The 22,757-nt window shown below is 43.6% G+C and overlaps 1 protein-coding gene and 1 non-coding gene across 3 annotated transcripts in view; both read right to left on the reverse strand.

The window, feature by feature from the left end:
• The window catches only part of LOC129869415 (insulin receptor-like), a 208,586-nt gene that overhangs the window by 173,743 nt on the left and 12,086 nt on the right, over window positions 1–22,757 (reverse strand). The window lies entirely within an intron of this gene.
• Window positions 10,554–10,640, reverse strand: trnap-ugg (transfer RNA proline (anticodon UGG)). Its single transcript has one exon. It is a non-coding gene; the product is annotated as a tRNA-Pro (tRNA).

Below are 22,757 nucleotides of genomic sequence, written 5' to 3' on the forward strand. Positions count from 1 at the left end.
CTCCAGGAAATGGCATTCCTCAAATAGCAGGAGAGTTTGGACACAGAAAAAGAGTATGAGACGGGAGCAGATAATGAACAGCAGACTGGGACTGGCCTAAAATATTGCCCTGTGTTAGAAGACAGATGCACACAGAGGGTAATTTTAAAAACAGAAAACATGTGATGCTCCTTTTTTCCCCTCTTCTAACTTCAACCCGAACGAGAAGCAACAAGTGGCCTCAACAAGAACGAATGAACAGAGAAACACAGGGACGATTTTCCACCAATTCAGCCACCAAGCAGCTGGGCCCAGGGACACAGTCACCCCCACAAACCAGAGGTATGCTGCTGCTTCTAGTGGTACGACACCCGCTCTCCCAGCCCAGCCACAAACCAGAGGTATGCTGCTGCTTCTAGTGGTACGACACCCGCTCTCCCAGCCCAGCCACAAACCAGAGGTATGCTGCTGGTACTAGTGGTACGACACCCGCTCTCCCAGCCCAGCCACAAACCAGAGGTATGCTGCTGGTACTAGTGGTACGACACCCGCTCTCCCAGCCCAGCCACAAACCAGAGGTATGTTGCTGGTACTAGTGGTACGACACCCGCTCTCCCAGCCCAGCCACAACCCAGAGGTATGCTGCTGGTACTAGTGGTACGACACCCGCTCTCCCAGCCCAGCCACAAACCAGAGGTATGCTGCTGGTACTAGTGGTACGACACCCGCTCTCCCAGCCCAGCCACAAACCAGAGGTATGCTGCTGGTACTAGTGGTACGACACCCGCTCTCCCAGCCCAGCCACAAACCAGAGGTATGCTGCTGGTACTAGTGGTACGACACCCGCTCTCCCAGCCCAGCCACAAACCAGAGGTATGTTGCTGGTACTAGTGGTACGACACCCGCTCTCCCAGCCCAGCCACAACCCAGAGGTATGCTGCTGGTACTAGTGGTACGACACCCGCTCTCCCAGCCCAGCCACAAACCAGAGGTATGCTGCTGCTTCTAGTGGTACGACACCCGCTCTCCCAGCCCAGCCACAAACCAGAGGTATGCTGCTGGTACTAGTGGTACGACACCCGCTCTCCCAGCCCAGCCAGAAACATATGGGTATCGCTATCTAAACCATTTAGCCACTTCTTTCAACTTCCTGCCAAAACCTTGGGAAGATCCTGCCAATAGAACTAGCCGCCATGTGTACAATACACCATCAATCAGGAGAGAAAGGTATCTAGAAAGGACTTTCTGAAACAAAACCGTTCCTCTGATGACAGGGGCGAGCGATGCTGTTGATGTCCTTAGATGCTCCTATTAAACCCTCTGGAAGGAGAGATGGAACGAAGGAGGGAAGACCGTCAACAGAGAGATGAACACTAAGTGGAGGAACAATAGCAGCTAACAGAGTGGCTGAGCAGAGCTCAACAACAGCACTAGTCTAGTAAGCTCAACAACAGCACTAGTCTAGTTAGCTCAACAGCAGCACTAGTCTAGTAAGCTCAACAGCAGCACTAGTCTAGTAAGCTCAACAGCAGCACTAGTCTAGTAAGCTCAGTAGCACTAGTCTAGTAAGCTCAACAGCACTAGTCTAGTAAGCTCAACAACAGCACTAGTCTAGTAAGCTCAACAGCAGCACTAGTCTAGTAAGCTCAACAGCAGCACTAGTCTAGTAAGCTCAACAGCAGCACTAGTCTAGTAAGCCCAACAGCAGCACTAGTCTAGTAAGCTCAACAACGGCACTAGTCTAGTAAGCTCAACAACGGCACTAGTCTAGTAAACTCAACAACGGCACTAGTCTAGTAAGCTCAACAGCACTAGTCTAGTAAACTCAACAACGGCACTAGTCTAGTAAGCTCAACAACGGCACTAGTCTAGTAAGCTCAACAGCAGCACTAGTCTAGTAAGCTCAACAACAGCACTAGTCTAGTAAGCTCAACAGCAGCACTAGTCTAGTAAGCTCAACAACAGCACTAGTCTAGTAAACTCAACAACGGCACTAGTCTAGTAAGCTCAACAGCAGCACTAGTCTAGTAAGCTCAACAACAGCACTAGTCTAGTAAGCTCAACAACAGCACTAGTCTAGTAAGCTCAACAACAGCACTAGTCTAGTAAGCTCAACAGCACTAGTCTAGTAAGCTCAACAGCAGCACTAGTCTAGTAAGCTCAACAACAGCACTAGTCTAGTAAGCTCAACAGCAGCACTAGTCTAGTAAGCTCAACAGCAGCACTAGTCTAGTAAGCTCAACAACAGCACTAGTCTAGTAACCTCAACAGCACTAGTCTAGTAAGCTCAACAGCAGCACTAGTCTAGTAAGCTCAACAGCAGCACTAGTCTAGTAAGCTCAACAGCACTAGTCTAGTAAGCTCAACAGATAAGAGGAACAGACAGATACTGCATGACACTCCATGAGCCGGACAGACAGTTCATGAGACGGACAGACAGTTCATGAGCCGGACAGACAGTTCATGAGCCGGACAGACAAACGGATCATGATGCACTGGTGTCAATTGGCCAGGTAATACCTGACTGTTGACAGGAAATGACCTGACTGTTGACACGATATGACCTGTCAACCGTTCTCATCTCTAGCCAGGTGGGTGTATCAATGACTTATTCCCCTGTTATCAGGATTGGATGAGGGGTCATGCCAATCCCATGATTAGATACCACTGATGTGGTTACCTGTACTCACAGAGGGAGTTACAGCTGCATTGAGATTAATGCAGACTCAAAACTGCACTACCCGTCTGGCCCTGTCCCACGCACTACCCGTCTGTTCCTCCCTTTCTTTTTTGAGTTAACAGAGAAGTCAATAATACGGGTTCTTACAGCCTTGAAATGAGATGGCTGTGTACAAGGGAGAGCACTAGTGTGGCGAGAGCGAGCGAGACAGAGGGAGAGAGCGAGCGAGACAGAGGGAGAGAGCGAGAGACAGAGGGAGAGAGCGAGAGACAGAGGGAGAGAGCGAGAGACAGAGGGAGAGAGCGAGAGAGAGGGAGAGAGCGAGAGACAGAGGGAGAGAGCGAGAGACAGAGGGCGAGAGCGAGAGACAGAGGGCGAGAGCGAGAGACAGAGGGAGAGAGCGAGAGACAGAGGGAGAGGGACGGAGGGAGAGAGAGGGACGGAGGGAGAGAGAGGGACGGAGGGAGAGAGAGGGACGGAGGGAGGGAGAGGGACGGAGGGAGAGAGAGGGACGGAGGGAGAGAGAGGGACGGAGGGAGAGAGAGGGACGGAGGGAGAGAGAGGGACGGAGGGAGAGAGAGGGACGGAGGGAGAGAGAGGGACGGAGGGAGAGAGAGAGACGGAGGGAGAGAGAGAGACGGAGGGAGAGAGACGGAGGGAGAGAGACGGAGGGAGAGAGACGGAGGGAGAGAGACGGAGGGAGAGAGACGGAGGGAGAGAGACGGAGGGAGAGAGACGGAGGGAGAGAGACGGAGGGAGAGAGACGGAGGGAGAGAGACGGAGGGAGAGAGACGGAGGGAGAGAGACGGAGGGAGAGAGACGGAAGGAGAGAGACGGAGGGAGAGAGACGGAGGGAGAGAGACGGAGGGAGAGAGACGGAGGGAGAGAGGGAAAGGAAAACAGCCAGGTGACTTTAATGGGGTACTTGTCTGTGCTGTAGACCACCAGGTCAGACTGCCTGCTGATGGAAAGCCTCAGTCTGCCCACAGACCACCTTGCCAAATAAGCCCCACCCAGCTGACCCCTCCTCCCTCTCTCCTCCATCCTACTCTCCCTCCATCCATCACTCTCTCCCCTCCTACCTCTCAATCCCCCCCTCTCCTCCATCACCCACTCCCTCCTCCCCACCCCCCCCACCTCTATCCCCCACTCCTCTCATCCCTCCCTCTCTCCAACCCCCACTCCTACCCCACATTGGGGAAAATTCAACACTTCTGTAAACGTGTTTTTCCTATTTGTACTTTAAAACTGTCTTTTCCACTCTAGCAGGCCTGGAATTGAGTGATTTAGGGGCAAGGCCATTTGTCCTTCAAAAGGTGCCCAATCTGCCAGGGCACCAAGGACCATCTGCCAGGGCACCAAGGGCCATCTGCCAGGGAACCAAGGGCCATCTGCCAGGGCCATCTGCCAGGGCACCAAGGGCCATCTGCCAGGGCCATCTGCCAGGGCACCAAGGGCCATCTGCCAGGGCCATCTGCCAGGGCACCAAGGGCCATCTGCCAGGGCCATCTGCCAGGGCACCAAGGGCCATCTGCCAGGGCACCAAGGGCCATCTGCCAGGGCACCAAGGGCCATCTGCCAGGGCACCAAGGGCCATCTGCCAGGGCACCAAGGGCCATCTGCCAGGGCACCAAGGGCCATCTGCCAGGGCACCAAGGGCCATCTGCCAGGGCACCAAGGGCCATCTGCCAGGGCACCAAGGACCATCTGCCAGGACACCAAAGCCATCTGCTAGGGCACTAAGACCATTATCCAAAATAGGCAATAAAATGTATTTGAAAACCCCCAAAAACCACTAGCTATTCTATGAAGAAAAACCTAAGTATACGTAAATGTACATAATTAGGCTGTATGTCAAAGTGTAGGTTGATAGCCTAGTGTATAGGCTACAGCCTTTAATGTCCGCACCAGAAAATGTAGTCAAACTTTAAATGAGACTTTGAATTAAATGCCCGACATGTTTGACAAATATAATGTAGGATAATTAATAAACATCTAAAAATGCTTATGTTCGATATACTTGAGGCACTGTTCGTTCTGATAGCAGAGAAAGGCCAGTGCCTGTTGAGCACCAGAACATCATCCACCTTACAATCTGAGCAGGGGCAGTCAGCATTTTGAAACCATTTACATTTTACATTTACATTTAAGTCATTTAGCAGACGCTCTTATCCAGAGCGACATACAAATTGGTGCATTCACCTTAAGACATCCAGTGGAACAGCCACTTTACAATAGTACATCTAAATCTTTTAAGGGGGGGGGGGGGGTGTTTAAAACCTGGATTTTTTTCCCCCGCTCCATTTTATGATGCATTTCTTACCTTATTTCAAAGAAACATATCCAAATTCCAACCATAGGAATGCTGAGGGAATTATTTTAAACACTTCCTCATTTGCCATTGAAACCTGTAACCTTTTACGCTCATGTTAAATAAATACATGTTTATTGTCCAACAGCCAAAGACACAATCCCAGTCATATTATCAACCCATGATAGTTGTTGCATCTTTAGATCTCCCCTCTCTACATTTCTAAAAGGATATTTTCCATCTCGGTCACATGAAACTGCTCACATTTGTGGTGCGCTTTTGGAGAAAGTGTTTTCCCCGCTAATTGCATCTTGGAACATTTGCATGAGGAAAAGTACATGTGGACAGTTACTCTAGCATCTGCGCCTTGGAATTCAATAAGAATAAGGTGTGCCATTGCATCCACGATGTGTCTATCTTCACTTGTACTTCAGAGCTGCACATTATACCTGTGAATACAATCCCGATCCCGTGACTTGACATTGGCTAATAAAAAACAAAATGGAGATATCTGAGCGAGCCATGTGAGTGAGTGGTGCTTCGGAGCACGCTGATTGGCAGCCGGGAGAAGGGAATTATAATGATTATATTCAACCCAAGAGCACTTTAGCTGCAGGGCATGGATCTTTTAGGGAGCATTAGGCCAACGGAAGGGGGCCTCGACGGCCATGACATCGAGAGAATAGAAGAATGTAGTTTTACATGTATTTAGTTGGTAGCAAATCTGATCTGCAAAATACCGTGTTATATTCAGGCATGGCTGCAGTAATATGTGTTTGTTGTCCTCTAGGTTCTAAATTAATTCTGAAATATTTTCAAAATGGGCACTCGGTTGGTTTTTTCCACCATACAGGAGATCTGTGAGCATACAGGATATCCGTGAGCATGCAAGATATGATAAGCACAGAACACATTTGCACATTCAAAGCATTGAGCCAACAAAAAAGGTATACAAACTGATGTGGGGCCCAAAAATACATTTTTTCACAGAAACACGCAAAAAATCTATTTTTTCGGACGGATATTTTACAAGAGATGTGATAGCAGGCCATGTACTACTCTGTATCGTGATACCATGGGGGTTTGCCCCCACCCCAGGACAACGCCCCCACCACCCCAGGACACCGCCCCCCACCACCCCAGGACACCTGCCCCACCACACCTCCCTCACCACCCCAGGACACCTCCCTCACCACCCCAGGACACCGCCCCCACCACCCCAGGACACCTCCCCCACCACCCCAGGACACCTCCCCCACCACCCCAGGACACCTCCCCCACCACCCCAGGACACCTCCCCCACCACCCCAGGACACCTCCCCCACCACCCCAGGACACCTCCCTCACCACCCCAAGACACCTCCCTCACCACCCCAAGACACCTCCCTCACCACCCCAAGACACCTCCCTCACCACCCCAAGACACCTCCCTCACCACCCCAAGACACCTCCCTCACCACCCCAGGACACCTCCCTCACCACCCCAGGACACCTCCCTCACCACCCCAGGACACCTCCCTCACCACCCCAGGACACCTCCCCCACCACCCCAGGACACCTCCCTCACCACCCCAGAACACCTCCCTCACCACCCCAGGACACCTCCCCCACCACCCCAGGACACCTCCCTCACCACCCCAGGACACCGCCCCCATCACATCGCCCCCATCACGCCCGACGACATGGTTTATAAAAGTATATATAAAATATGCACCAATTCGCGGTAGAAAGAGAAGGTAGCTCCCGTAACATGGGGCATAACTTTGTTTTCAGTGATGCAAAGGCGCAAGCGTGACTGTCACTGTACTCCGTTTATCCTCTATGGCAGTGGCACTCAGAGGCTCCTTGAAAGCGAAGCCTCGTCAGACCGGCCGGCTTGTTCTTACAGGTGAGATGAAAGAGAGATACGTATCCACACCCCTCGAGCCGCTCCAGTAATTACACACATTTAAACTGAAAGCTCATCACTGGCGCTCCCGAGTGGAGTAGGGGTCTAAGGAACTGCTTCTCAGTGCTAGAGGCGTCACTACAACTAGAGGTCGACCGATTAAATCGGAATTGCCGATATCAAGTTTTCATAACAAAACGGTAATCGGCCTTTTTTTGGGACACCGATTATGGCCGATTACATTGCACTCCACGAGGAGACTGCGTGGCAAGCTGACTACCTGTCAAGTGAGTGCAGCAAGGAGCCAAGGTAAGTTGCTAGCTAGCATTAAACTTATCTTATAAAAAACAATCAATCTTAACATAATCACTAGTTAACTACACATGGTTGATGATATGACTAGTTTATCTAGCTTGTTCTGAGTTGCATATAATCGATGCGGTGCCTGTTAATTTATCATCGAATCACAGCCAACTTCGCCAAAAAAGATGATTTAACAAGCACATTCACAAAGAATGTACTGTCTTTGCACCAATGTGTACCTAACCATAAACATCAATGCCTTACTTAAAATCAATACACATTTAGTTAATATTGCCTGCTAACATTAATTTCTTTTAACGAGGGAAATTGTGTCACTTCTCTTGCGTTCTGTGCAAGCAGAGTCAGGGTATATGCAGCAGTTTGGGCCGCCTGGCTCGTTGAATTGTGTTCAGACCATTTCTTCCTAACAAAGATCGTAATTAATTTGCCAGAATTGTACATAATTATAACATAACATTGAAGGTTGTACAATGTAACAGCAATATTTAGACTTAGGGATGCCACACGTTAGATAAAATACAGAACGGTTCCCGTATTTCACTGAAAGAATAAACGTTTTGTTTTCAAAATGATAGTTTCCGGATTTGACCATATTAAATGACCTAAGGCTTGTATTTCTGTGTTATTATGTTATAATTAAGTCTATGATTTGATATTTGATAGAGCAGTCTGACTGAGCAGTGGTAGGCAGCAGCACGCTCGTAAGCATTCATTCAAACAGCACTTTCCTGCTTTTGCCAGCAGCTCTTCGCTGTGCTTCAAGCATTGCGCTGTTTATGACTTCAAGCCTATCAACTCCCGAGATTAGGCTGGCAATACTAAAGTACCTTTAAGAACATCCGATAGTCAAAGGTATATGAAATACAAATGGTATAGAGAGAAATAGTCCTATAATAACTTTAACCTAAAACATCTTACCTGGGAATATTAACGACTCATGTTAAAAGGAACCACCAGCTTTCATATGTTCTGAGCAAGGAACTTAAACGTTAGCTTTCTTACATGGCACATATTGCACTTTTACTTTCTTCTCCAACAATGTGTTTTTGCATTATTTAAACCAAATTGAACAGGTTACATAATTTATTTGAGACTAAATTGATTTTATTGATGTATTATATTAAGTTTTAAAAAATTAAGTTAAAGTTAAAAATGTTTGATCCTCCAATAATCGGTATCAGTATTGGCGTTGAAAAATCATAAATCGGTCGACCTCTACTCCAGAGTACAGGCCTTGGTGTAACGCTCATTCCTTCGACGATAAACACGTGAGACAAAAATGAGACGTCATTTTGTCAGTGAAGAGCACTTCTTGACAGTCCTGTCTGGTACAGCGATGGTGGGTTTGTGCCCATAGGCGATGTTGTTGCCGGTGATGTCTGGTGAGGACCTGCCTTACAACAGGCCTACAAGCCCTCAGTTGTCTGCCACTGTGCGGACAATCAGCTGTCCGTCCTGTCTCCCTGTAGCGCTGTCTTAGGCGTCTCACAGTACGGACATTGCAATTTATTAATCTTTGGGGGTTTTTACCTTTAACTAGGCAAGTCAGTTAATAAGAACAAATTCTTGTTTTCAATGACAGTCTAGGAACAGTGGGTTAACTGCCTTGTTCAGGGGCAGAACAACAGATTTTTACCTTGTCAGCTCGGGGATTTGATCTTGCAACTTTTTGGTTACTAGTCCAACGCTCTAACCACTAGGCTACCTGCCGCCCCATTATTGCTCTGGCCACATCTGCAGTCCTCATGCCTCCTTGCAGCATGCCTAAGGCACGTTCACGTAGGTGTGCAGGGACCCTGGGCATCTTTCTTTTGGTGTTTTTCCAGAGTCAGTAGAAAGGCCTCTTTCGTGTCCGAAGTTTTCATAACTGTGACCTTAATTGCCTACCGTCTGTAAGCTGTTAGTGTCTTAACGACCGTTCCACAGGTGCATGTTCATTAATTGTTTATGGGTCATTGAACAAGCATGGGAAACAGTGTTAAAACCCTTTACAATGAAGATCTGTGAAGTTACTTGGATTTTTACGAATTATCTTTGAAAAACAGGGTCCTGAAAAGGGGACGTTTCCTTTTTTTTTGTTGAGTTTATGATGTTTGCTGTGGCATTTCTCAAGTAAAAAAAATGTGCATGAAAACAAATTAGTACTGTTGACCAATCCCTACTGTTGACCAATCCCTACTGTTGACCAATCCCTACTGTTGACCAATCCCTACTGTTAACCAATCCCTACTGTTAACCAATCCCTACTGTTGACCAATCCCTACTGTTGACCACACACACCTCCTGTCAGCCTTGCCACCTTCATATTTATGTCCCCTGCCTTCACTTGTCACACTGGTGTTTACAGAGACTTCTGTCACTTTTACAAGAACAAAAGGAACAGACGAAACCAGGGAAAGAGAGGAAAGCGAGATGGCAAGGGGATGTGTTAAAATAAATAAATATCCAACAAGTGTAGCCTACTTTTTTAAATTAACAATAGATTTGTGTTTGGGCAGCCATGGCAACCATGTACAGGTGTACACAACATGGTTAAATTCTCCAACTGTACAGTTCCACCAACAACACACAAAAACAGATGTGCATGCTTTGTAACGTTTCTAAAACAAAAAATATATTACGAGTAAGAAGTAAATGTGGTATATTGCTTGAATTCATTTTTTGTGACCAAAGTATTTTAACCAAAATTTCAGAGATGACAAAATTGTTCACCTGCGCCTTTAAGGGCGGGAGGTTACCGTGGTAGCACGACTGGAGTCATGTTTGTACCTGTGAGATTGAGTCTGACTAGTTGTCTTCTCTTCCCTAGCAGTTGAAACTCCAACATAGGAAGTGCTTCTATCATGTAAACAAAACAATGTAAATTGCAAAGAAGAACTTGGACAAAATCACTTCAGTAGAGTTTCATTTCAAGTAAACTAGACCAACTTCATGCCTGTGCGTAGCTCTTCACATGCGCACAGCCCCCAGCCAGGCAGTGTAGTAGCGCAAGGTGGAATAGGCTAAAAATGATTTTTTTGTTGTTCTTTGACTGTGCGATTAATTTATCAGCTATGAAACAAAAACGGCACAAAATAACTTGAAAAGTCAGAAAATCTGCTGTCTCAGCCACTGCCTGTTAATAAGGGAGTACCTCAAGGCTCAATCCTAGGACCCACGCTGTTCTCAATTTACAACAACATAATTCAGGCAGTAGGAAGGTCTCAACCATTTATATGCAGATGATACAGTCGTATACTCAGCTGGCCCCTCCCCGTATTTTACATTTACATTTACATTTAAGTCATTTAGCAGACGCTATTATCCAGAGCGACTTACAAATTGGAAAGTTCATACATATTCATCCTGGTCCCCCCGTGGGAATTGAACCCTGGTCCCCCCGTGGGAATTGAACCCACAACCCTGGCGTTCCAAGCGCCATGCTCTACCATGCTCTACCAACTGAGCCACACGGGACCTAATTTAATTTAATTTTGTGTTAAATGCTCTACAACAAAGCTTTCTTAGTGTCCAACAAGCTTTCTCTACCCTTAACCTTTTTCTGAACACCTCCAAAACAAAGGTCATGTGGTTTGGTAAGAAGAATGCCCCTCTCCCCACAGGTGTGATTACTACCTCTGAGGGTTTAGAGCTTGAGGTAGTCACCTCATACAAGTACTTGGGAGTATGGCTAGACGTTACACTGTCCTTCTCTCAGCACATATCAAAGCTGCAGGCTAAAGTTAAATCTAGACTTGGTTTCCTCTATCGTAATCTCTCCTCTTTCACCCCAGCTGCCAAACTAACCCTGATACAGATGACCATCCTACCCATGCTAAATTACAGAGAAGGGTAATCTCGAGCGGCTAGATGTTCTTTACCATTCGGCCATCAGATTTACCACCAATGCTCCTTATAGGACACATCACTGCACTCTATACTCCTCTGTAAATGGGTCATCTCTGTATACCCGTCGCAAGACCCACTGGTTGATGCTTATTTATAAAACCCTCTTAGGCCTCACTCCCCCCTATCTGAGATATCTACTGCAGCCCTCATCCTCCACATACAACCCCCGTTCTGCCAATCACATTCTGTTAAAAGTCCTCAAAGCACACACATCAATGGGTCGCTCCTCTTTTCAGTTTGCTGCAGCTAGTGACTGGAACGAGCTGCAACAAACACTCAAACTGGACAGTTTTATCTCAATCTCTTCATTCAAAGACTCAATCATGGACACTCTTACTGACAGTTGTGGCTGCTTTGAGTGATGTATTGTTGTCTCTACCTTCTTGACCTTTGTGCTGTTGTCTGTACCCAATAATTTTTGTACCATGTTGTCGTCTTAGGTCTCTCTTTACGTAGTGTTGTCTCTCTTGTTGTGATGTGTGTTTTGTCCTATATTTATATTGTATTTATTTATTTATATATATATTTTTTATCCCAGGCCTCTGTCTCCGCAGGAGGCCTTTTGCCTTTTGGTAGGCCGTCATTGTAAATAAGAATGTTATTAACTGACTTGCCTAGTTAAATAAAGGTTAAATAAAAAATGTAATTAAAAAAACATATACTGCAGCCAATGCCAAAATCTACCCGCATTTGGCAGGTGGCAGGTGTTGATTTTAGGCCCTGAAGAGCATGGAGAGGGGGAAATGGCCAACAGAGAGAGGCCGCTGGATTACCATAGAAACCAACAGAGGCAACAGGATTACCATAGGGCAGCAAGATTACCATAGAAACCAGAGCGAGGCAGCAGGATTACCATAGAAACAAATCTCTGCCTGTTAATTTAAAGAAATAAAGTGTAGCTGCCCAGCCCAATCACTCTGTAGACAACCATTTAACACACACACAGTGTGTAAGTGTCCGTTCCCTCATTACGTGCAAATGTACATACTAAAGCATCACGACAGCTGGAGAGACTAACAAAAGAGATGAAAAAAGTGGCACAACGATGGAGTTCACACCTTTAAACTCTATGAAAGAGCCGGCTTTCCCACCACATACAGACTGGGATTAGCAGATGTGAGCAGACTGTGTGTGTGTCAGGGTTTCCGTTAACATTGAAGTTAAACGAAAGTTAGAGAGAGTATGCCTATAGTGAAAAGACTACAAGGCAGGGCTCCAGACTGCGACCATTTAGTCGCATTTTGCAACTCTTTTGACTTGGCTGTGCGAGTTAAAAATATATATATTATTGGTCGCATTGATGAGAGTTGAACATTCATTCAGTCACCTCACTCAAAACATTTACTTTTTATGAAGCTAAACCCATGATTTGGTCAAATCAGTAAAAGTACATTAGCCTCATGATTCCTGTAATGAAAAGGTCTGCCTGCCCCTGTACCTGTTTCTCTGGGGCCTGCTGCTGTGTCTAGCAAGCCACTCTTTCTTAGGGATGGGGTGCAATTGTATAAAACTGTAAAATTGTGGGGAAAACACAGCTATCCTGTTGTCAGAGACGGAGAGAGGATGTTCACTGTTTTTTGTTGGTTTACCTTTTATATTTCTCAACCTTAAATCAAAAGCAACTATTTTACAAACAAGATATTTGAAATGGCTTTAAGATAGCACGTAATGTGCATCGGCCTCATTTCGCGATAGGCGATAACTGCAAAGTTTTTGGGGACATTGAATGTACTGTTAAAATAATACATGGCTATTAGCAGTGGGTATTATATTTAGAGCTAGTGATCTAGCTAATGGGAGTTTCCACTTCCTCGGGTGGTGCATAAGCCACAAATAAATGAGCCTATGATATTATAACACAAAGATGCAGGCAAAATAATATCCATAGAATTGCTTTATTTTTATATATAAACATTCTGGAGCCCTGTTTCACAGTAAAATATAATAAAATAACAGCATAATTGTCTACTCAAAATGCTTGACAGTCACTGGATTAGGTTGCACATTTAAATATTTTTTATCACAAAGATTAAACAGCTTATTTCTTCAATACCATCTCAGTAGTCTATTTTTAATAAAAGCACTGTGAATGACACACACACACACTAGAGATCAAAAGTTTGGCGTCACTTAGAAATGTCCTTGTTTTTTAGAAAAAAAATTGTCCATTAAAATAACATCAAATTGATCAGAAATACAGTGTAGACATTGTTAATCTTGTAAATGACTATTGTAGCTGGAAACGGACAATTTTTTTTATGGAATATCTACATAAGCGTACAGAGGCTCATTACCAGTAACCATCGCTCCTGTGTTCCAATGGCACGTTGTGTTAGATAATCCAAGTTTATCATTTTAAAAAGGCTAATTGATCATTAGAAAACCCTTTTGCAATTCTGTTAGCACAACTGAAAACTGCTGTTCTGATTAAAGAAGCAATAAAAATGGTCTTTAGACTAGTTGAGTATCTGGAGCATCAGCATTTGTGGGTTCGATTACAGGCTCAAAATGGCCAAAAACAAAGAACTATCTTCTGAAATGCCTCAGTCTATTCTTGTTCTGAGAAATGAAGGCTATTCCATGCGAGAAATTGCCAAGAAACTGAAGATCTCGTACAACGCTATGTACTACTCCCTTCACAGAACAGTGCAAACTGTCTCTAACCAGAATAGAAAGAGGAGTGGGAGGCCCCAGTGCACAACTGAGCAAGAGGACAAGTCCATTAGAGTGTCTAGTTTGAGAAACAGATACCTCACAAGTCCTCAACTGGCAACTTCATTAAATAGTACCCGCAAAACACCAGAAGGCCAGCATCCTAGAGTCGCTTCTTCACTGTTGAAGTTGAGACTGGTGCTATTAGCCTGTTATACTGCAGAGCCTATGGTGGTGAAGGCAGAGCACACCAGTGCACCAACTGACTATGACAGTTTATATTTATTTTAACTAGGCAAGTCAGTTAAGAACAAATTCTTATTTTCTATGACTGCCTACCCCGGCCAACGCTGGGCCAATTGTGCGCCGCCCTATGGGACTCCCAATCACAGCCAGATGCGACGCAGCCTGGATTGTTGAACTCGAGGTGAGGAAGAATGTTTTACACCTACTCCTATAAATCAAACAATACAAATGCTCATCTTTACACCCCCAAAAAATATTCTGATGGGAAATGCACAAATTAGCCTCCTTTTGTACACATCTCTCTCTATTGTAGCTTTCCACCAGTATTTCGTTCTCTCTCTGGGGGCTAGGCCTAAGCTTGTCTTCATTGATATATTTTTTTAATATTTTGTATAATTAATATTGTACAGCGGACCGCTAAGCCTATAGGCCTTATGCATCCAATACCCTGACACATTTACTGCTTAAAATCTATGACAGCAGAACCGTGAAGTAGACAATAGTTTTAGGAATGTTTTTTTTTTTTAAACAATAGGTTATAAAGTTGTGCATATGCTGCACATCGAAACACAAGGAAGTGTTTTTTTGTAATTTCATACAGGCTGTTAAAGGACATGTGGCTCATTTGGCCAATATCCCTCAGTTATTGATGGTGCTGGCTGCGTGGGTGGATATGTAAAAAAATATTTTAAATATATTTTAAAAAATGTAAAAGTCCAATAAATTAAAATCTTCGCTGTCCGGTGGCAAATTTTTATAACGGAAACCTTGGTGTGTGTGTGTGTGCGCGCAGCGTGAGAAAAACAAATCACTGGGTGAGAGTGAACCCTCTCACCCCCCATAAAAACAGAGGGAGGGAGAGCTAAATGGGGAGAAAGGGGAGGGGGTAGAAGGAAAGAGGGAGGGAGGATTATACACAGACTATACCAAATATTAACAACACCTTCCTAATAATGAGTTGCACCAGGGGACCATCCCCCATACAGTAGAGTTGAGCTAGCCAGCCAGCCAGCCAGCCAGCCAGTCAGCCAGCCAGCCAGCCGAGCAGTAAATTCAGAGTACATCCATTTGGTGAAAACTTGTCTCGCTGACGTTTTATAAACCAGGTCGAGGAAGTTAAAAATAAAAAATAAAGACACCAAGCAAATACATTACTTTTACTTAAAGCGGCATTCAGCAGTAGGACACTTTTGTTTTTTTACAAAAAAAGGGACTCCCCCACCCCTGGTAAAGTGAAAAGCTGAGGGATGGGGCTGGAGAAATGTAACCACTCTCAAATTCATAGAGCTATGGGTGTAAGGATTGACCATCCATGATATCAAAACGTAGTTTTAATCATGTTTGGGGCAATATCGTGTTCTTTTACAAATGTTGAACAAGCTTATAATTTTGGGTTCCAATGGTTGTTTCAAACAGTTGAACTAAACTCATGAGGCATTTACCAGCTATATTCTGGCATTTACCAGTTATATTCTGGCATTTACCATTTACCAGCTATATTCTGGCATTTACCATTTACCAGCTATATTCTGGCATTTACCAGCTATATTCTGGCATTTACCAGCTATATTCTGGCATTTACCAGCTATATTCTGGCATTTACCAGCTATATTCTGGCATTTACCATTTACCAGCTATATTCTGGCATTTACCATTTACCAGTTATATTCTGGCATTTACCATTTACCAGTTATATTCTGGCATTTACCAGTTATATTCTGGCATTTACCATTTACCAGCTATATTCTGGCATTTACCAGCTATATTCTGGCATTTACCAGCTATATTCTGGCATTTACCAGCTATATTCTGGCATTTACCAGCTATATTCTGGCATTTACCAGCTATATTCTGTCATTTACCAGCTATATTCTGTCATTTACCAGCTATATTCTGGCATTTACCAGCTATATTCTGTCATTTACCAGCTATATTCTGGCATTTACCAGCTATATTCTGGCATTTACCAGCTATATTCTGGCATTTACCAGCTATATTCTGGCATTTACCAGCTATATTCTGGCATTTACCAGTTATATTCTTCAAGAATCAAGGGCTACAGAATCTACCCGTCCAAAAATGGCTGCAGCAACTGCTGATTGCCCCTTTAAGACCTCTGTCTGTCTCTATTTAACCAGGTAAGTCCTTCAGAACACATTGTACTTCACAATAACAACCTGACCAAGACGAAGATCAATGAAGCGTGCAGCAAGACAAGCAGACAAGGTCACTGACAAAGCAGACAACTCTTAAAAACACCTTAACTCAAACTCTGAACAGTTAACGTGGTAAACAAACACGCCGTTATAACTACTGTAAGGCGGGCACGCAGGTGACCTGAAAACAATTAGCATGCCTGTGTTCTTCTCTACATGGAACAACCCACCAATGAGAAAATGAGGGACCTCCAGTTGAAGCATGTGTAAACTCAGTGTGTAAAGCTTGTGTATATTCACCTCCCGAAGGATCTGCGCTGGGTCTGTACTGTTTTCTAGAATGACATCACTTAATTTAACTCTTTCTCTTAAAAGGGAAACGGAAGATCAAGAAGAACTATTTTGTTCGTGTCAAACTACTCCACCTATGCAAATAACTGAAATTGAAGTGTGCAGGCAGGGGCACAAATTCTTTAAAAACATGGATATTAACCTCAGTTAAATAAAAAGGCAAAAAAAAAAAAAGTACTTCAAACCAAAAAGACATAAGTAGACAAAAACCAAAACTTTTAAAATATATATATATTCTGTCTAAGATACATTCTTCCTCAGATTAATCTGGGAAAACATTATTTATTTTTTTAAACGGCACTATGTTAGCATTTCAGTTTGATCGGTTGATTTCTGACCCATCGCATTTAAAAACGAATAAATTAATCATTATAGCGTAATGAAGCTATTTATTCTGAGCTACGCTCCTCCGGTCGCATCATTTTTCAAATAAGTCACCTAACCATATTTACTAAAAGAGAAACAAAAGGAGGTATAAAAAATACAAATAATTTATTCAGCCACAAAATAAAACAAAATTGCCATCCCCCTCTTAACCCTGTTGAAAGGTTTAATGACCGAATGGTATCATACAGATTTTATGACCAAGCACTTGAGGGTCTGGGTGAGCCAGTGCTGAGGAATATACATCACTGTAGCAGGAAACCGACAGAGAGGTGAGGGAAACAGGTTGAGACGGGTGTGTGGGAGAGACCAAGAGCAGTGGGTTTATCTAATTACACTCCCATCAGGAGACAGAGACTACAGAGACTACATAGAGACTACATAGATAAGGCCCTATAAAATCTGTGTTGCGGACAGAATCCAGACATTAAAACCAAACACAACAATATTCAAAAGTCTATTGAACTTAGTAGAAAAATCAACTAAATGAAAACTAAATGTATTTTTAAAAACGCATTTAATTCGCCCAAGATAATCATAAGATATGAACAAAATGCATCAGGAGCTAGGTTTCCATCCAATTGGAGACAGATATTAATGTGAATATTCAAAAATATGCATAAATAAAATATGCACATTTTCCCCACCAGAGATGTGTTTATCAAATGAACTTGTTGTGGATAAAAGTCTGATTAATGACGTAGCGCACATAAAAAAATAACTTTAAGATGTTAAAAATGGGGTTCCATTGCATTTACAACTCTACTAAATGGTTGTCCAAAACAAAATTGGCGTTATATAGCAAAATGTGCCCACTCTGGTATTGGCAGGTGCGCTCCACCCAACAGCATGCAGATGCAGTCTGGGTACAGCCTACATGAGATTATTATGGACGACATTTAAAAAATGTCAAACTGTAGCCAAGCGTCAATCATCCATGTCACCAGAATAAGACCTTTGAAAGGGAAAATCAAAGTTCACCACCCTGTGAAGTTCATCATAACTTATTTCATCGGTAGACAAATAAACTGCATGGCTTCCCTGAATCCAAGTCTACTTCAATATGATAAATGGTTATTATATCAATATTTGCGCTTACGAGTTTCCTTGTCAAGCAACATATGGAAAGTTTTCCGACAAATTTGCTGTTTCCACCAGGCCGACATGTAGTTTACTCGCATAAAAATGTTGGCTGAAAACCTGGTTAGCGATTTGTATTTTTCCTGCAACTTTCTTAAAACGGCTCAGGAATGCTCTCGTCTGTGTGTGCCTAAACTTTGTATAGCCGTTAGCGATGACGCTAATGACAACCTTCTTCTGGTAGATGGAAAGGATTCCCCAAACCCGTTCACAATTAAATAACTAACTATCAAGTAGACTATACCTACCTGGCAGAACGATATCATGATTATTTGCATCAATCCAGTGGCCATTTGTTTAGCAAACGATGGTCTTTTACTGTTGCACAGCCGCATTAAAAAAAGGGTAACTACACCCAAAAATCTAAAATGGCGTCTATTTTTCCCCCAGACATCAAGTGGTCTCCTGATGTGGTTGAAGCATTGTTGTGGACTTGGGAAAAACAATGTTTGAAGTTTAAAAAAAAAAAAAAAAAAGATTGAGATCAAAACCCTGAAACAAAAAAAAATGGTGAAAACTAAATTTTGATTTTATAGGACCCTACATACACAAACAAAATACGATAATACAGAAGGTAGCACACAAATCACTGTTTCAAATGTCGTGAGTTATTTAAAACATTTTATATTGACTTATTGGATCGCATAAACGTGAGTTCTAACTTTTAAGATAAGCCTTTGTTTTGTTTTTTAAAATAAGGAATTTATTTATTTATTCAATGCCCTAATCAAGCATTATCTTCACAACTCAAGCAACATATCCTTCTTGCACAGCCCATTGACTTCTACAATTGTCCTAATTGTATTAATAATCAATGAGTTCATTTATTATTTTCACTGCCATGATCAACCCTTCCTCCTCTCCAATCAGCAGCAGCAGCACACGGCAGTCAGACCTGCAGTGGTTAACAGTGTAGGGCTGCGTGAGTCAAAGGTCCACTTTTCAGTCATATGACAGACCTCAAAATACATTTAACCCATCAGGTACAGTTACAAGGCCACACCAGTCCACAGCCCCACCACCCCAGCTTTCCATGCCGCCCCCCCCCCCCCCCCCACCCACCCACTTTACCTCGTTTTGGCCTCAGCCTTGTCTGCCAAAAGGGCTTCCAACCCGGCTCGGCATTACAAGCATGGCTTAACTTGGATTTTATAGTGTGAAGTCATTGCCAGTTAAAAACGGGGCATATAGAAAAAGCAACAGGCACATCTCAGATTGTTCTAGGATGGCGTAATGGGGCTGTGTGTGGGATTCCCTTTTCCAACCGCATTTCAGTGCAGTGATTATGGCCTTTGGAAAGTGTGCCTTTTTATCTATCTAGGAATCCCCAGACTTGTGAAGGAAGTTAGGCATCAACGACACCACCAAGTCAGACATTACATTATATATTCCCATGACAACATTATTCACAACAAACTTAAGAAAAGCCAGGGAAGGAATCCATTAATTTGACAAAATAATTACATAAATTGTTATGTTAGTAAAACTTTATTTTAGCTGAAAATCCCATTGAGACCAAGGGAGCCCTACAATATTAGGAGAGAGGTAAGGGAAACGAGGCCTACACTCCCACTGAACAGACAACAAAGGGATGTTTTGGTTTTTCTCCTCACAACCAAACGGTTACTGTCAGTGATGTATAGCAGGAGTCAACGGGAAGCGTGTGTACTTCCTTCTCAGGGCTGATCATTAAAGTGGACACGGAGCGCGAGAGGAAGGTCTCGCTTTTAAAAACACACACAAACAAAAATCATACATTTTGACCACGAGATGGAAGAAGTTGAAATGGGTAATTAGAGATAAATCAAGAATTAGAGACCCAAAACAAGAAATATTTAGGAAGAGGACTTAACAGTTAATTTCCTTTACAATACATATTGCCTATTTCCCCATAAACACAGTCGAAGGACAAGGAAGTCCTTTACTTCACAACCCTTGCGATTGCTACATGATGACCAAGTGGCTCCGCGCGTGCCATTTTGTGCATCCCCACCCAGACTCATGACATGCAGGTTAAAATACCAACTGTGAACCAACTATATTAATTTGGGGACAGGTCGAAATAGGGCTGTGGTGGTCCTTACATTGTGCCAGCTGGTGATTATCAAGTAAATAATTGCCAATCTCACGGTAATTGACCGTTAATTAACCTTTCAGTGATACCCATCCCGGATCCGGGATCCTCCTCATCAAAAAAGCTGACTAGCATAGCCTAGCCTAACGGGACAGGGATATCATATAATTTTCATGAAATCACAAGTCCAATACAGCAAATGAAAGAAACATCTTGTGAATCCAGCCATCATTTCCGATTTTTAAAATGTTTTACAGCGAAAACACAATATGTATTTCTATTAACTAACCACAATAGCCAAACACACAACCACATATTTTCACCATGTTTCCACCGCAAAGGTAGCTTTCACAAAACTGACAAAATAGAGATATAATTAGTCACTAACCAAGAAACAACTTCATCAGATGACAGTCTTATAACATGTTAACAAACACATTTAGCATCTCCTGGCTTCCACGCACAGCCTACAAGCCACTGATGCAGACCTCTGGAACATCAACAATTTAAAAAGTCGAAGAAATCTATTTAATATAGCCTAAACCAGGTATTCCCAAACTGGGGCAATGCCGCCGGGAGTGCGCCAAATAAAAGTCACATAAAAAAAATATATATATATATATTTTTTTTTTAACTATTTCAAACAGTACATTTATATTTTCCAATGGGGCTATACATTTGGGTGCCTTTTTTTCCCTCTCCTGAGAAGCCCCGTTTCACTGCCAAAAATAAAATTAAGCCATCTAGTGTTCAGCGAACACAATAACAAATACAGGTAGCCTAGTCAAATAATTAACATCCAATCACATTAACCGTTACTCTCTCGCGGGAAACCGTCACTCTTGCGCAGATATTTAGAAACATGACAATTTGAAAAATAAGCCAAGGGAGTTTTGAGCGAGAATAAAGACGACTTTCGAGTAGTAAGACATGTATAAAAGCAACAGATACCATTAATAAGAAGGGTCTAGAAGCGTCATACAGTGAGCTACCGAGTGGCTAGGACAGGCAAGCCCCATACTATTGTGGAGGACTTCATTCTTCCTTCTGCCGCAGATATGGCTGGGCTAATCTTGGGGGAAAAGGCCAACAAAAAAAACTATACAGACAATGTCTTCATCAAACAACACTGTTTCACGACGCATCAGTGAGATGGCAGGGGATGTTTTGAAACAATTAATGCGTCACATACAAGCCAGTGAATTATATGCGTTACAGCTGGATGAGTCAGACGTGGCAGGCCTTGTATATGTCCGTTAAGTTTATGGGGGGGTCAATTAAGGAAGACAACCTCTTTTACAAACCACTGGAAACCAGGACAACAGGAGAGGATATTTTTAAAGTACTGGACAGCTTTGTGACATCAGATGGACTTTGGTGGTCAAGATGTGTTGGTATTTGTACTGATGGCGCAAAAGCCATAACAGGGAGACAAAGTAGAGGGGTAACGCGCATGCAAGCAGTTGCTCCCAACGCCACTTGGGTACACTGCAGCATCCAGAGAGGCTCTTGCTGCCAAGGAAATGCCTGACAGCTTGAAAAACGTTTTGGAGACCACAGTGAAAATGATTAACTTTGTTAAAGCAAGGCCCCCGAACTCTCATGTATTTTCTGCATTTGGCAATGATATAATTCACTTGTCTGACTGCTTGCATGATGACAAGTTTCTCACACGATTGGCCTATCTGGGTGATGTTTTTTCTGGCCTGAATGATCTGAATCTAGGATTACAGGGACTCTCCGCAATTATATTCAATGTGCGGGACAAAATCAAGACTATGATTAAGTTGGAGCTCTTTTCTGTCTGCATTAACAAGGACAACACACAGGTCTTTCCATCATTGTATGATTGTGTGCAAATGAACAAGCTTACAGACAATGTCAAATGTGATATAGCGAAGCACCTGAGTGAGCTGGGTGCGCAATTACGCAGGTACTTTCCCGAAACGGACGACACAATCAACTGGATTTGTTATTCCTTTTAAATCGGCCGATGTCTAGTTTCACACCAATGGGCAAAACCGATGTCAAAGCTGACGTGCATACCTACATAACGTAGGTACATGACGTAATGACACTACGTAAAATGTTGCGCCACACAGCATTCCTAACCTAGCCCACAATGTCTGCTGTGTGGATCAAGTAGTCAACAAGTCCAGCAGTCATATGAAAAAGTAAGAACATTTCAGCGAGACAACACAAAGGCGAAATCCATTCAAGCCAAGATAATGGATTCATTGCCCTTGACAATCAACCGTTCTCTGTTGTGGGTGATGTTGGCTTTTGCCGACTGGTTGTTCAACGGCAACTTCTGGGGTAGCTAGCTTTAGCTTGGTACCTAGCTAGCACCAAGTCGAACAAATGGTGCTTTATTACCAACGCGGTATTGTGAACACATTGGAAACATCGGCCACAAACAGACTTTTTTTTTTAATACAGCTTTGACAGTGCTACTATATCTTTTTTGACACACAAAGACCCTAACGGCGTTCCATAGCAAAGACCCAACAGCGTTCCATAGCAAAGACCCCAAACGGCGTTCCATAGCAAAGACCCCAAACGCCGTTCCATAGCAAAGACCCCAAACGCCGTTCCATAGCAAAGACCCCAAACGGCGTTCCATAGCAAAGACCCCAAACGGCGTTCCATAGCAAAAAGCCCAACGGCGTTCCATAGCAAAGACC

The sequence above is a fragment of the Salvelinus fontinalis genome, chromosome 14 (genome assembly GCF_029448725.1).
Source record: "Salvelinus fontinalis isolate EN_2023a chromosome 14, ASM2944872v1, whole genome shotgun sequence".
Taxonomy (NCBI): Eukaryota; Metazoa; Chordata; class Actinopteri; order Salmoniformes; family Salmonidae; genus Salvelinus; species Salvelinus fontinalis.